Source organism: Phyllopteryx taeniolatus, chromosome 1 (assembly GCF_024500385.1).
Source record: "Phyllopteryx taeniolatus isolate TA_2022b chromosome 1, UOR_Ptae_1.2, whole genome shotgun sequence".
Lineage (NCBI taxonomy): Eukaryota > Metazoa > Chordata > Actinopteri > Syngnathiformes > Syngnathidae > Phyllopteryx > Phyllopteryx taeniolatus.
In genome coordinates this window covers 25,904,504-25,916,825 of record NC_084502.1, presented here as the reverse complement: position 1 = coordinate 25,916,825, position 12,322 = coordinate 25,904,504, and the positions used below count along the sequence as shown (strand labels likewise).

General features: G+C 42.2%; 1 protein-coding gene across 4 annotated transcripts in view; it reads left to right on the top strand.

Annotated features, from left to right (window-relative positions):
- The first annotated feature begins 5,022 nt into the window (after positions 1-5,022).
- The window catches only part of LOC133482994 (probable G-protein coupled receptor 153), a 69,719-nt gene continuing 62,419 nt past the window's right edge, over positions 5,023-12,322 (top strand). For 2 of the 4 annotated variants that reach the window (XM_061783436.1, XM_061783410.1), the window contains exon 1: positions 5,041-5,459. The gene's annotated coding sequence lies outside the window, so the exon portion shown is untranslated. Of the gene's footprint in view, positions 5,460-12,322 lie in introns of all 4 variants that reach the window. The other 2 variants (XM_061783418.1, XM_061783428.1) reach the window with 2 other exon arrangements.

Genomic DNA, 12,322 nt, shown 5'->3' with positions numbered 1-12,322 from the left:
GGCATTTTTTGACACACCTCCCAGGATGTGCAGCTGGAAGGTGTATTTGGGAATGAATGGGAGGCAGGTGCATCCGACAAATATGTGAACATAGTCTGTGTTACAGACACCGGGGAGCTCTCGCATCATGCAGGGTCTATTAGTTTTCTCACTGGGGACAATGTGAGCCCCGAGGGAAGAACACTACTCTGAAGGGAGCGTCCAAGGGAGGAGTCTTACATAAGCACTCGTATAATGTCAATGAAAACTGCTCATTTCAAAGGAGCATGAATAACTTGATGCAACGTGATTCATACTGTATGTGAGCTTCGTGCAACGGTCCAGTGTAGTCACAAAGTTAGGCACACTTTGACACAGTTTGGTTTTAACAATAGCCGCAGTGACCACTGTCAGAGGGGTGGGTATAAAACTATGTTGATTTTTTTTTTCACCTTGACAGAGCAATGGTTTTGCAGCATGTAACACATTTAATGAACAATAGGCTATTTTTGTGGTTATGAGCTAAGAGCTTTTACTTAGATTTTAACCCTCATGTAGGTAACCAAGGTAATCAAATTATTACAAACAGCTTGTCAAGTTCACAGGTTGTAGGCAACTGGTGGACTCAAGTGTAAGGAAGAAGGGAGGAAAGGCAGGAGAGCAGGAAACTCAAAATGGGATTTAATTTAAAAAACAAAGGCAAACAAGGATCATGCAAATGCAAATAATTTACAAAGTTAAACAAAAATAAAATTCAAACTAACAAATACTCGGCATAACTCACCGAGAAACACAACAGCACAAAAGAAACATGACAACTGAAGTGCAATGAACCAACCCAGACTGAAAGAAAGCAGCAAAATAAATACAAGCAAATTGATGAGACACAAGTGGCTGGATGGAGCTGATTGGTGGACACAAGTGACTGGACTGACGAGAACAGGTGCAAACAAAAACCTAACGAGCAAGACAAGACAACATTGGACACAGGAAAACATACAACAAAACTAAAGCTTATAATATAATCTAAATTTAAACACGACAGCTTTCAGTATGTAGTGCAGTTCGAGACCACTAAATTATATAACAGATTGCTGAGCTTTTTTAATTGAATACATACATATATTTATACAATATACAGATATTTTCATTTTAACAGATACAGTAGAGACACTATAGATATACACTACATATATTACTACCACTACACACTATAGATATACTATATAAATCATCCAGTCAGGCAAACGCTAGAGCAATTCCTTTTAATCTAAAACCCCAATTCCAATGAAGTTGGGACGTTGTGTTAAACATAATAAAAACAGAATACAGTGATTTGCAAATCATGTTCAAACTATATTTATTTGAATACACTACAAAGACAAGCTATTTAATGTTCAAACTGATAAACATTATTGTTTTTAGCAAATAATCATTAACTTGGAATTTTATGGCTGCAACACGTTCCAAAAAAGCTGGGACAAGTGGCAAAAAAGACTGAGAAAGTTGAGGAATCCTCATTAAACACCTGTTTGGAACATCCCACAGGTGAACAGGCTAATTGGGAACAGGTGGGTGCTATGATTGGGTATAAAAGGAGCTTCCCTCAATTGCTCAATCATTCACAAGCAAAGATGGGGTGAGGTTTACCCCTCTGTGAACAAGTGCGTGAGAAACTAGTTGAACAGTTTAAGGACAATGTTCCTCAACTTACAATTGCAAGGAATTTAGGGACTTCATCATCTACAGTCCATAATATCATCAAAAGGTTCAGAGAATCTGGAGAAATCACTGCATGTAAGGGGCAAGGCCGAAAACCAACATTGAATGCCTGTGACCTTCGATCCCTCAGGCGGCACTGCATCAAAAACCGACATCAATCAGAATCAGAATCATCTTTATTTGCCAAGTATGTCCAAAAAACACACAAGGAATTTGTCTCCGGTAGTTGGAGCCGCTCTAGTACGACAACAGACAGTCAATTGACAGAGAACACTTTTGAGACATTTAGAAAAACAGTCACTGAGCAATAAAGGGTTACTATTTATCCGGTAACGACGGTACATTTAATTATTTTTTTTGACAATTGTGCAAAAGGATGCAGACTCTTCTAGCACTTAGAGCAGTTCGAATGACTAATATTGCAATAGTCCGGTGCAATGACCATCGTGCAAAGGGCGCCAAGACTTGAAGCGAGTAGTACGATAATCTGGGACAATGTTGATTGTGCAAATGTTGCAGATACTCCTCAGTCAGTGTGCAAATGGAGCAGATGCTACTCTGCCATGAGTGCCCAGTATTGGTCAACAACAGATATGCAAATAGTGCAACGTGGCGAGACTACTACAGTGAGTGCACGGGTAATATATAATTGGCCCGACAGAAATGTGACAACGAACTCAAGACATAAAGACAAAAAATTGCCAGCATGTTGTAATGGAAATGTAGGTTAGGTGTTTAAGAAGTTGATTGCAAGAGGGAAGAAGCTGTTAGAATGTCTGCTAGTTCTAGTTTGCATTGATCGGTAGCGCCTACCTGAGGGAAGGAGAGCCGGTGACCGGGATGTGGAGGGTCCGAGAGGATTTTGCACGCTTGTCTTAGTTCTGGCAGCGTTCAAGTCCTCAAGGGTGGGTAGGGGCTATCAACAATCCTTTCAGCAGTTTTGATTGTCCGTTGCAGTCTCAGTTTGTCCTTTTTTTTGTCGCAGCACTAAACCAGACTGTGATGGAAGAACACAGGACTGATTCAATGACTGCTGTGTAGAACTGCCTCAGCAGCTCCCGTGGCAAGCCGTACTTTCTCAGAAGCCGCAGGAAGTACATCCTCTGTTGGGCCTTTTTGAGGATGGAGTTGATGTTGAGCTCCCACTTCAGGTCATGAGAGACTGTAATTCCCAGTAACTTGATGGTCTCGGCGGTTGACACAAGGCAGCTGGACAGCGTGAGGGCCAGCTGTGGCAAAGGATGCCTCCTGAAATCCACGATCATCTCTACAGTCTTGAGCGTGTTCAGCTCCAGGTTGTATCGGCCGCACCACAGCTCCAGCCGCTCCACTTCCTGTTGCTAGACAGCCGGGTGCGTTGAGGTGCAGTCGTTTGTGTAGAGAGAGAAGAGCAGCGGAGAGAGGACACAACCTTGGGGTGCCCCAGTGCTGATGCTGCGTGTGGATGAGGTGGCCTCCCCCAGCCTCACCTGCTGTGTCCTGCCCGTCAGGAAGCTGTAAATCCACTGGCAGATGGCAGGTGAGATGCTGAGCTGGAGAAGCTTGGATGAAAGGAGTTCAGGGATGATGGTGTTGAACGCTGAGCTGAAGTCCACAAACAGGATCCTCGCGTAGGTGTTCTAGGATGGAGTGCAGTCCCATGTTGACTGCATCATCCGCAGACCTGTTTGCTCGGTAGGCAAACGGCAGGAGGTCCAGCAGGGGGCCTGTGACACTCTTGAGGTGGTCCAGCATGAGACGTTCAAAGGATTTCATGACCAGATGTCAAGGCGACACGCCTGTAGTCATTTAGACCCGAGATTGCACGTTTCTTGGGGACTGGAATTATGGTGGAGCGTTTGAAACAGGATGGAACTTCGCACAGTTCCAGAGATCTATTGAAGAGCTGTGTGAAGACTGGAGCGAGCTGGTCCGCGCAGACTTTGAGGCAGGATGGGGACACAAGGTCCGGGCCAGCCACTTTGTTAATCTTTTGTTGTTTGAAGATGCGTCTCACATCCTGTTCGCGGATGGTTAACGCAGAAGTCGGTGGTGTGATACACTTCAGAAACCCAATGTCAGTGAATACAGTTCGGCGCTACATCCGTACATACAACGCCGCCGGCTTCTCTGGGCCCGAGCTAATCTAAGATGGACTGATGCAAAGTGGAAAAGTGTTCTGTGGTCCGACGAGTCCACATTTCAAATTGTTTTTGGAAAGTGTGGACGTCGTATCCTCCGGGCCAAAGAGGAAAAGAACCATCCGGACTGTTATGGACGCAAAGTTCAAAAGCCAGCATCTGTGAAGGTATGGGGCTGTGTTAAAAATGTATTAAATATTTTATTCTTCATAATTGTAGCAACCTGGTTGTTAAAGTTAAAGGGTTTTGTAATTTCCGACTGGCTGTGAACACCCCAGATGGACTCGTGACAGGACACTGTTTGGGTGTGTGTCGGCAGAGGGAGATGGATATGAATGAAGAGGACAGTTTCGCTTGTTGTTGTTAACTTGGCATGGGTAACTTACACATCTGTGAAGGCACCATTAATGCTGATAGGTACATACAGGTTTTGGAGAAATATATGCTGCCATCCAAGAAACGTCTTTTTCATGGACGCCCCTGCTTATTTCAGCAAGACAATGCCAAACCACATTCTGCACGTGTTATGATAGCATGGCTTCGTAGTAAAAGAGTGCGGGTACTAGATAGACCTGCCTGCAGTCCAGACCTGTCTCCCATTGAAAATGTGTGGCGCATTATGAAGCGTAAAATATGACAACGGAGACCCCGGACTGTTGAACCGCTGAAGCTGTACATCAAGCAAGAATGGGAAAGAATTCCACCTACAAAGCTTCAACAATTAGTGTCATCAGTTCCCAAACGGTTATTGAATGTTGTTAAAAGAAAAGGAGATGTAACACAGTGGCAAACATGACCCTGTCCCAGCTTTTTTGGAACGTGTTGAAGCCATAAAATTCTAAATTAATGATTATTTGCTAAAAACAATAAAGTTTATCAGTTTGAACATTAAATATCTTGTCTTTGTAGTGTATTCAATTAACTATAGGTTGAAAATGATTTGCAAATCATTGTATTCTGTTTTTATTTGTTTAACACAACGTCCCAACTTCATTGGAATTGGGGTTGTATTAACCAGGTAATGTAATATCCATGGACAGATAAAGCATTTTGTCAAACAAAAGCAAAAGCATCGATTGCTCAATCTGTAGATAGATCGATGCTTGAGCGTATGTGCACCCCCTCCCCTCCATGAATGATTCCCCCACTCCCATTGCGGTCTGGCGGTCCACTCCCACCGCCAATAACACGGGGCGTCTTGGTTCGCGCACGCGCCTGTGTGGAGCGCGGGAGCGCGCAGCCATCCAGCAGCCAGCAGCCAGAGCGCCGCGGAGTGACTGAGGTGAGGGGGGAGCGAACAGGCGAGGACGATGCATCTTTCATTTGCCATTTGCGCCACTTGGGCATCCTCGGTTGCTCGCTGTCGGCCTCGCGGGGTCGGCGACTCTGATCGTTTGATCGCTACTCATCGATAATCCAACAGCAGACGGCCTTCTCCTTCGTTTAGGAAGACAAAGGGGAGTCCGGCGGAGGTGATGTGCGTTGTCGCCAGGGCTCCGTCATCAATCTTACAGTGGCTGACCGCTTTTGCTCACTTTGGACTGTTGGACAGATGCCGGGAGCCACTTTTTGTGAGAGTAGGACCACCTCGTGCGGAGAGTAAACGGCTGGAAGGAAGCACGGAGCGTGTCGTCCAAGGTAAGAAACAAAGACAGTACTGCCACTTATGTTAGTTGAGTGATAAAAGGCTATTATTATTATTATTATTATTATTATTATGAGAGAATCAGAGCAATAGTCCAAACAGGTGGTGTCCTGCGTCTGATGTGAAAGACACGTGAACGCAGCATTCCGCCATACACTGAGCTAATCTGACCTATTTTGCCAATTGCATTCAAATCGAATTTTGTCGCATGCAAGATGAAAAATGACCCAGTTGAGAGGTGAAATAACACATTGATGGGCAGCACAGCATCCGTTACAGTCAGCAGTAACGTGCTGGGTCCAGGACGATCATCTGCCATTGGTGGGGAAGCACTCCATCTGCAACAAATAACCCAAACAGTAAGCTTGCATCAGATAGCTGCTCCCTCGACAAGAAATGTGCTGCAAATGTAAAGCTCTCATATACGAATGGATTCATTTCATATGCTGTTTCAAGCGAGGTTTAAAATGTTTCCATTTGAAGTCTGAGAGGTTGCTTTTCAAGAGTCAACATGTAAGCATCTGCACACTGCTGTGTACGTTTTGTGTTTAGGTAATGACACCTTTCATGACTACAATAAGAACAATTTTATATGAACCTGAGAGGGAATATTCAACTGTTGTTACCAATTTACCACAAACTACTTGAGACAAATAATCCATAAGCATCAGTGCATCGCCACTCCAGGTGCAAGTGCTGATTTAGCGCCACTTTTGTGTATTTTCTGGAAACCCCTATGCTGATATCACTTCTATATTTTTAACAAAATGCACATTGGGCACTTACATATTGTTTCGTCGGATTCTGGTATGAAGATATTTGATTCTCTGCGTTTCCCCCACTCTCTTTACACTACTATAGTCTGTGGCTATCGTGCCACTTGAACTATAGTGTAAGTCCAGTAAGATAAATACAAAAAAGTACACCGACAGCGAACCTACAGTAATTTTCAAGCATACGTCAATTTTTTTTTTTGCAATTTAAAACAGTTCCCAGGGGTTTTACTATCAAAATAATAGGTCTGTCATTCTTCTGTCAAAGGACACAAAGGATAAAGAAATACATTGCACTCAACATCTACTTCAATTTAACATCACACTTTGGTTGAAATCACTCGTTTTCGTGGGGGTGGTTGCCTCATGCAAATGATGAGTATGGCTTTCATTACTATGACGACTGGGGGCAGAGTTAGGGCAATGAAGTGGCGGTAACTCAGTGTTGCTAACTTTTAATTATAACCATTAAGCAACTTTTCCAACCCTGCAAGTGAAAAAGTTTTTCAAGCACCTACCAAAGATCTAGCGACTTTTCATGGTGGGATTGGAGACTTTTGGAGTCTTTGAGACTCACTCCCGAGCAGATGTTTACCCGTGTCCAGACTGCAAATGAATATTGCTTGTACAAAGCCACCACTGACTAACTTAAACATATCCTCACATTAAACGAGCGCCCAAAAAGCTTTGTTTGTATTTTCAGTTGTGGAGGTAGCAAGCCGCCAAATTACACTTTGGCAATTAGTGTAGCGGATCGGTGCATGTGATGCATGCAGCGGACACATCTCCTGCCCCCACATCGACAACATTTCAGTATGTGCAGGTTATCCGAAACGACCGCAGGTAACACTGTTAGCTGACCCTAATTTATGCTTACACTGCTGCTGCTCTTAAATTGCGGCTTTAATATGACAAGCGCTCCTGTGTAATCCAGCAGCGGATCTTCGCCCAGCCTAGCGGAGTATTTTTACACAATGTCCGAACTTCATTGGAATTGGGGTTTGTATATTATGTGGCTCATGTATCAAAACTGGTGTGCAAAATATTGTAACTTACTCTTGCCTCAGCAGCTCATCGCATTTGCAGGCTTGACTGAGAGTTAGAGTAACCTGATTGTCTACGTATCTTAAATCAGGCTAACTCTGACACTATCAAGAATTGTATTCCATACAAATGTTCATTAATACTGTATGCATTGTCACTGTCAAGAACAACACAACACACAATGTTAAATCATTTAGGCCTGCCAAGTGATCCAAAGGAGTTATTTCTCGGCCTTTAATAGTCTTCTCAACAAAGAACTCTATGAAAATGTAAACGCGTTGACATGTCAACAACCACAGCAAAGAGACATTCATGTCAATGCAGAGGCTATTAGTGCGATGCAGATGGAGTAGATGTCATGCGGCCATGCAAGCTAGCGATCACGTGACACAGGAGCCTCCACCAGCAAGCTCACTGTTTCACGGGGCATGTGGGACATTTTGTGTGTCACACGTTTGCGTCTGTCATTTTGTGTTCACACTGTGCTTTCCTCCACTTGTCCACACAACATGTAGACCACAATTTACACGGTGTTTGCTTGCTCCAAGAAGGTTGTTATCACTACTGCTTGTTTACCTGTGCCTGAAAGGTTAGGTTTTCTTTGTTAGAGGTTGTATGCATGACACTGTTGTCAACAAAGAAAATGTAAAATAAAAGTAAACAATAATTGGTTGCATGCAGCCTCGACAAAAGTCCCTATTTTAGTAAAGGTTTGTACTGTGTATCAAACATGACAAGGGGTAATCGATCAAAAAACAAGTTAACCAAGTTAACAACAACAAGCGAAACTGTCCTCTTCATTCATATCCATCTCCCCTGCCGACACACACCCAAACAGTGTCCTGTCACGAGTCCATCTGGGGTGTTCACAGTCAGTCGGAAATTACAAAACCCTTTAACTTTAACAACCAGGTTGCTACAATTATGAAGAATAAAATATTTAATACATTTTTCCTTGACTTCCTGGCTTGCAGCTTCTTCTTGTCAACAAGTCGACATGAAGTGCCTCGCCTTCTCGCAAATGATAGTCTCGGAAATGCTATCACTCGATAGCTGTTTTTCCATTTATCCAAACTAGCAACAGGTTTTCGACTTGGTCCCCAAGTTTGTCTCTGTCCTTTTGAAGATACTTACTGTCTTGGCCATGTCAGCAGCAACAAAAATATCCCCCCCCCCAAAATAGGGGCAATTGTTGACTTGTTTCTTCCATACTGTACTTTACTGTACTTGCGAGCAAGCTTTGTAATGTGTGCACCATTGATATACTCCTCATAAATTCCATTTATGTAATTCCATTACAACATGCTGGCAATATTTTGACTTGAGTTTGTTGTCACATTTCTGTGGGGCCAATTATACATTACTCGTGCACTCACTGTAGTAGTCTCTGTTGTTGACCAATACTGGCCGCTCATGCCAAAGTAGCATCTGCTCCATTTGCACACTGACTGAGGAGTATCTGCAACATTTGCACAATCAACATTGTCCCAGATTATCGTACTACTCGCTTGAAGTCTCGGCGCCCTTTGCACAGTGGTCATTGCACCGGACTCTTGCAATATTCGTCTTTCGAACTGCTCTAAGTGCTAGAGGACTCTACAAGAGTCGGTTGACACAAGGCAGCTGGACAGCGTAAGGGGCAGCTGTGGCGAAGGATCCCTCCTGAAGTCCACGATTGTTGTGTCGGCGGCACCACAGGTCCAGCCGCTCCGCTTCCTGTCGATTTGCAGACTCGTCACCGTACTTGATGAGGCCGATGACAGTGGTGTCATCTGCAAACTTCAGGAGTTTGACAGTCGGGTGCGTTGAGGTGCAGTCGTTAGTGTAGAGAGAGAAGAGCAGCGGAGAGAGGACACAACCTTGGGGGGCCCCAGTGCTGATGCTGCGTGTGGATGAGGTGGCCTCCCCCAGCCTCACCTGTTGTGTCCTGCCCGTAAGGAACCTGTAAATCCACTGGCAGATGGCAGGCGAGACGCTGAGCTGGAGAAGCTTGGATGAAAGGAGTTCAGGGATGATGGTGTTGAACACTGAGCTGAAGTCCACGAACAGGATCGTCGCACAATAAGACAGGCTCGGCTTGTTTCTTAGTTGTACAAGTATGAATAATTACTTTGCCATCAAAAGCCCAGTCTCAGTTTTGTTTTTGTTGTCTTAAAGTTTTGAGGTGCCACAAAAGCAAAAAAAATATGAGCAAAATGTTTTGCTTGTTTTCTCTGCTTCTTGGTGAGAAACTGGTGTTCCCAACCCATGTTCTACTGCTGATTACTAAAAGATGGAAAAACAGAAACAAACCTTTTTTTCTGGTGAAAGAAGCATCTCCTATTACTTTTGGTAGGTCCGCTGTTTACATTGTCACAGAACACAAAATTCTGTGGGTCTTAAAAGATCAGTCAAAATGCTCTAAAACAAAAACAAAGTGGAGGTTCTTGAAAATGACACTGTTAATGCTTCTGTGTGTCAGAATTTAAATCCACTCACACGCAATCAATGTGTTTTGAAAATATGGTTTTGGATAAGACATATTGTTTCTTTATCAAGTAACATCGCTCCCTCACAAAAGCAAACCAAAAAGGAAAAAAAAATCCTGAAACTGCATCACTGTTGTACTAGGTGTATCAGAAAAAATCTATGACTGGTGTCACAAAAGAAACACTTCAAACCCCCCCTTCAAAGTAACAAAGCATGTAAATGTACCCTTAGTTGTTGTGACACATATATTTCCAACAGCATTGTGTAAGGGCCAAGCAAGGGCACATGAGGTTTTATTTTAGTTCGGACCCTAAAATATCTCCACATTTTCCTTAATTTCTCAGTTACTAATTCAAACATCTGCAGGAGGTGTGTACCTATGAAAATGCACATTCTGTTGCTGACTCAAATTCAGATTTTCCAGCCCAGTTGGAGGTCTGTGCTCAACTGAGTGCTGTTCTGGTTGCCTAACCCGTCGTGGTGGGGATGATGATGATGATGATAAGGCAATAAGCACAGTGCATGTTTTTTATAAATAACAGACTCAAATGCTTGGAATGGTCAGTGTGTGTTGAGACAAAAACCCCGTGCCATATGGCTCACAGTGATTCAGCCTCACTCTTAGCTGGAGGTAGCTTTCCATAAACAGGAAGAAAGCCTCGGGTTACATGATGGAAAATTCAACGACTTCCTCTGAGAAGCTGGTGACTCTAACAAAGTGTTTACATTGTCCCACAGGGATAGCGAGCACCATATTGTATTCTGGCATGCGTCTTTTATAGATCATTATTAGTAGATTTTCATCGTGCACGTTTGTGTTACTTACACATCAAAAACTGCAAAGGAATTTGGAAAATAGCATCTTAAAAAAACAAATACAAATGATGTAAGATGCACACAAGCAGATTATTCAAAGTGGTTGCTTGTTAACTGGTCTCATAACCCAACTCAATAAAAGACTAAATGAAGTTGCAAACAGTCCTGAGGACATTATGTTCATTGCAGAGAGTAAACTCTAGCAGAGGCCATTAAATTAAAACACCTCTGTGTACAATACTTGCAAATTATTCTGGATCATTTAATTTGGACTGTAATCAAATGTTTACAGAATTGGATCATCCAGTGTCATGTCTGATTCATTAGCTGAAAATATGTGTTTATGACCTGAATCTTGTCTCATGTGCAAAATGGGACAAAGTCGGGGTTATGTTTAAGCTTTCACATACCCGTCTCTATTTTATATCTAACCTACGTATTAAAAAATGTGCCAAATAAATAAGTATGAGCAGCAGACTTAAAGCAACACATGATGTTCTTGCCCTGATTGAGTTTTGTAATTGTTTAGCGTGTACATTAATTCACTTGACTGATTTGGCTAGTTCTTTGGACCATGTCAAAGCCATCTGAATGTTCTGAGCACCTTTTTCAAAGCCAAAGTTATACCACACTGAAGGTATGCATGGAAGTAGAACAGCTTCCTTGAGATGGGGTTGTTTTTCTCATCTTTAGGGAGCAAACTAGTTGAGACTGTGTCAATGTCACCTTAGCTGTTTGCAGCCAAGTCACCAACTGCATTTTGCCTCCATTGCTTCAAGACTCAATTAATCAACAAAATATTCTACACACAGTTCCATTAATTGTTGAATCAATTAGCATGACCAAGTCTAATTATTACCATCATTTAAAAAGGCTGTTTTATTTTATGCTTTTTATCATTATTATTATTATTATTTCTCTTTCCTCATTGGCTTGGTGAACTAGGCGTGTAAGGTCCATTTTTAATACACCACGAGATTTGGAAATAAAGTTCCATCCCTGATACTGATTCACTTCACAAATGTATGAAACATAATTTTTTATATATATATATATATATATATATATATATATATATATATATATTTAACACTATTTAAATATTATTATCATTGTAGTATTTTCACATTTGCTTCTTGGGGGATTAATTTGCCCAAGTGTCAGTCCCCTTTGGCTTATTGATTACAGTAAGTGGTAACTAATTAGGGCATAGAAATGCACTGCGAAATACTGAGGTCTTCCCTTGTCTAACTAAATGAGAGGGTGAAAATATATATTTTAAAAAAATGTGTTTATCCTTTATTTATCCAGGTAGGGGAATTGAGTACAGATTCTCATTTACAATGCTGACCTCACAGCAGAGTAAAACAAAGCTAAATAAAAGCAAATAAAAATACTTAAGACAACAAACTGGACAGTGTGAGATTACATTACACCATAGCATATGGTGAAAAAGAGGTTGTAAAAAGGCTAAAAGCAAGTGCACAAATGAGGTGAGTTTTATTATTTTCTACAGTGTTCCAGTTGTTTGGGGCTGAAAATCGTAACGATCGATCGAAAGTGGTGCGAACTTTGGGAACAAAAAGGTTCATAAAACTGTTGGAACTGTTGCAGAGTGTGGGTGTGGTTTGCATGGTGAGCAGATAGTGAAGGGAGCTACCACAAAAATAAACACATGGATACATTAGCGCCTCTCTGACAATGTCTATCTAATGAGCTTTGTTGTCTTTGTAATGGCAATTTTTTTGTGTTGT